The following is a 4,176-nucleotide window of genomic DNA, read 5'->3' as shown; positions in this document are numbered from 1 at the left end:
GGCTGTTGCCTTTCGTTAGTTATCCAGTGCTTCGGAATTTCCTGGGTAATGGTCTTCCCTCCGTGCAGTTTACAGGGCCAGCACAAGCATGCACATCCAGGCTGGGATAGCCCGGGCGGTTTAGCTGGCACTGGGCAATAATAACTCCCCACCATGAAGAGGGTGGCTACCTAATGATATACTGACAAGTGACTTGGATGAGAGACCAACGATAAAGAATATCTACAGGAGTTAGTCAAAGGTCTTCCATAGGACGTGTAGTGGCTTAACTCTGAGTATTTGGCATTCATCATGGTGCTGCTATCAAGCTACATGTATTGCAACGCTACTCAACCCCCTCCGACTTCTACTTCCTACTCAAATGACCCCTCAACGAGATCGGCTACACCCCCAAGTCGGGCACATAGCCTGAGGGGTGGAATGAGGGGGGAATTTGAGGGGGCAATTGCCCCCTCAGATTCAATGGGCATGGTGCCTCTGCGTGTAGTAATAAGACAAAAACATTTAGCCTATTGCTGTCATTTCACCATGCTGCTTCTGTCTCTCTGCATGTCTTCGTTCTTTCTGCTCTGTCTACCGTGGGCGGGGCACCTCAACAGACACATATGGAGAGACACTCAGGCCATGTTCAGACTAGGAGGCCAAATCTGATTTGTGAACTTTAGTGACCTATTAATGACTATCCAGATTGGTTTTATGAGTCTGGACGCTCCAAGTCTGATTTGTGTCACTTGTCCCAAACCACATGGAGGTAGTTTCCAATCTGCTTTCGACTGATGTGACTTGAGTGCAGACGCGCAGATCCACCAAATCTGATTTGAACGTCACTCGCAACTCGTCATCAAATGCTTCTGCACAAGAAAACCACGTCACCAACATACGTATTTACTGACGCCCACATCGTTACCATAGCAACCCATGCAGATAGGCTGTTTAGGTCTGGACACACAGATCCGACTTGAAAATCAGATTTGTGGCAGTGCGGACACACTCCCAAATCAGATTTGGGAAACCAATCAAGATAATGATGATTAATGACTTTATCAGCAGATCAGCCTGTAATGTGAACATGCCCTCAGCGTCAGCGGTGTGTGTGGTCATGTGTGACAGCCACAGAAACTAGAAACAGACTAGCAATGGAAATACCGCAATTTATAGCCTACTGTAATTCCTTTTTTGTTGACCAGCTGGTTGTTTTTTGTAGGCAAACTAAATTATCTTTAGGATCTTATTTATTTTCTTCCAACTAGCGCTCAGTTACAGTAACATGACGTAAATCTATCGTGATAATGTATAGGGTCCTAAAATGGTATAAACCGTAATGGTGTTTCGGGAATTAAATGAAGATAAAGCACCAGTTTAGTTGCACCGTCAATGAGAATGTAGCTCGGTGAATGACTCCCTCCGTGGTGTCTTGTGAACGGCAGGCTAATTATATATATTTTTTAATCTTTGGGTTTGGAGGAAGGTATCAAGTCAAAAGGGTCAAGTCCAAGTGAACTCACGAGTCATTGGTGTTCAAGTCCAAGTCGAGTTGCAGTCTTTGTTGATTTTGCCAAGTCGAGTCCAAGGTCATCAAATTTGTGAAAGTCTGACTCGAGTCCAAGTCATGTGACTTGAGTCCACACCTCTGCATATGGACAGACTAACTACCAAGCAAGAAAGAAAGAAAAAGAAAGAAGGCAGTCGCCAAAAGAAATGGGCCAGGTCGCCAATGATGTCATACCGATGACACAGAGCAATTATGATGTATCCGGGTGATGATGTCATCAGTGATGACAATCTCATCAATGATGTCACTCGAGCCAATTGTGATGTCATTGGTGATGATGTCATCAGTGAGTTATGTCATAAGTGATGTCATCTCACTCAGGCAATTGTGATTTCATGGTTAATGATGTTATCAGTGTGTGATGTGATCTATGATGTCATCAGCGATGTCACTCGAGCAATTGTGATGCCATTGGTGATGATGTCATCACTGATTATGTCATCAGAGATGTCACCGTCTGTTTTGTGGACCCCAGGAACGATAGCTACTGCAATGGATTGAGGAGGGAGACAGTGGATGGATAAATCCAGAAGGAGGCGGTAATGCAACATAAAGGATGCCAAGTTTGCCAACTGCCATAAAACACCACAAAAGAAGACGAATCTGCTGCAATGCTATTCACCTTATCATTTGCCCATATCAGGAGGCTTCTGCATAGGTCATTTTGTAACTGTTAGTCCGTTTTCAATCTGGGAACCCAGAGTCTATTTTTATTTGAAAAATAGACTCTGGGACAGCCCTACCGTTTTTCCCAGCTTCCTGTACAGCGCGCCTCTCCTGCCACCGTCACTTCCTTTTCCGCGTCCGTTCTCCACTGTTTACAGTCTAAAATAACAACTTGCAGAGCGACTTTCCAGTAATTTTCCACTGTTGTTGTAAGACGAGTTGACGTCTTCTATGCAGTTTTAACGTTATTAGTGAATAGCTGAAGTGACGGAAAAGCCACCATCACTTCCTTTTCCGCGTCCATTTCGGCTATTTGCTAATGACGTTAACGCATAAACAAACTGCATAGAAGACGTCAACTCGTCTTACAACAACTGGAAAATTACTGGAAAGTCGCGGAGCAACTATTTAGACTGTAAACAGTGGAGCACGGACGCGGAAAAGGAAGTGACGGTGGCAGGAGAGGCGCACAGTGCGCTGTACAGGAAGCTGGGAAAAACGGTAGGGCTGTCCCAGAGTCTATTTTTCAAATAAAAATAGACTCTGGGTTCCCAGATTGGTCCGTTTTAGACCCGGAAGTAGATTACTCCTACCTTTATCATTTTTAGACTTGCCAAAAAGCTGTTTTCAAGCACAAAAAAACAAACATACAACATTTTAATATTTTTTCAGATGAGAACAATTGTGATGTCATTGGTGATGATGTCATCAGTGAGTGATGTCATCAGTGATGCTTTCATGTGGTTATAAAAGCAATCACACTCAGTGAATTAACTACAGTTCGGGCACCCAAAATGCCATTCATATTTGATTGGATTTATAGTGGTTTCCGTAGTGTACTGCAAGTTCTAGGACTGTACAAGAAATCCGGCAAGTTAGTATTTCTTGGCCTAGACAATGCTGGAAAGACAACGCTACTGCACATGATCAAAGATGACAGATTGGGACAGCATGCCCCAACTTTACATCCGACTTCAGAAGAGCTGACGATTGCTGGCATGACCTTTACCACCTTCGATCTTGGAGGCCATGCACAAGCACGCAGAGTGTGGAAAAACTACCTCCTCGCCATCAACGGCATCGTCTTCCTTGTGGACTGTGCGGATCACTCCAGATTTGCTGAAGCAAAAGCAGAACTTGATGCACTAATGACAGATGAGACCATTGCAAACGTGCCTATTCTGATCCTCGGCAACATGATCGACAGACCACAAGCCATCAGCGAGCAGAAGCTAATGGAGATATTTGAATTGTATGGACGGACAACAGGCAAGGGCAACATTGCCGTCGAGGAGCTGAACACAAGACCACTGGAGGTGTTCATGTGCAGCGTGTTGAGGAGGCAGGGCTACGGAGAGGGCTTCCGCTGGCTCTCCCAGTACATCAACTAAGAGGTTGTTTCTAGTGCTGTTTGTTTGCCCATCTGTCAATTTGTTTGTTAGCAGGATTACGGAAAAACTACTCTGCTAATTTTCATGAAACTTGGTGGAAGGGCAGCACGGGCCCAGCGAGGAACCCATTAAAGACCCCCTAAAGACAAAAAATGTGTTTTTCTTCTCGCTCCTTCAGTTGAATGTCTGAGCTTCACTGTGCACAATGGTGCCGTTGCAGAGTTTGACACTATAAAGCTGTTTTCACACTCGTCTGCTGAAAGTGGAAACTTCTCTGAGCTCACTGAAAAGGCTCAAGCATGATTCGTGACATCAGGAATCCTGGAGCCAATCCCTGTCCAGTATTCAGCAGTTAAAGGCCCAACACATTCTCACTCCCAACTCGTCATATAGTGCAGATCGGTTAGGAACCCTTGTCGTCACTTTGTCACGCGTGAGAATCAGAGCCGTGTATATAGAAGAGTCACGACATCTCCGTTCACTCCAATGAACCAGTTTTTTACTCAAGAGTTCCCGGATGTAAGGTTCTGGATTAAGCAACGCTGTCGAGTTGCAGCAAAATGGACA

At 44.9% G+C, this 4,176-nt stretch overlaps 1 pseudogene across 1 annotated transcript; it reads left to right on the top strand.

The window, feature by feature from the left end:
- Positions 1–3,012: 3,012 nt before the first annotated feature.
- On the top strand, positions 3,013–3,609 carry LOC310773185 (small COPII coat GTPase SAR1B pseudogene; annotated as a pseudogene). The gene has a single exon. The product of its transcript is annotated as a small COPII coat GTPase SAR1B pseudogene (transcript).
- The last annotated feature ends 567 nt before the right edge of the window (positions 3,610–4,176 follow it).

Source organism: Poromitra crassiceps (genome assembly GCF_964638095.1).
Source record: "Poromitra crassiceps genome assembly, chromosome: 3".
Classification (NCBI taxonomy): domain Eukaryota; kingdom Metazoa; phylum Chordata; class Actinopteri; order Beryciformes; family Melamphaidae; genus Poromitra; species Poromitra crassiceps.
This window is presented reverse-complemented; position numbering and strand designations above follow the sequence as displayed.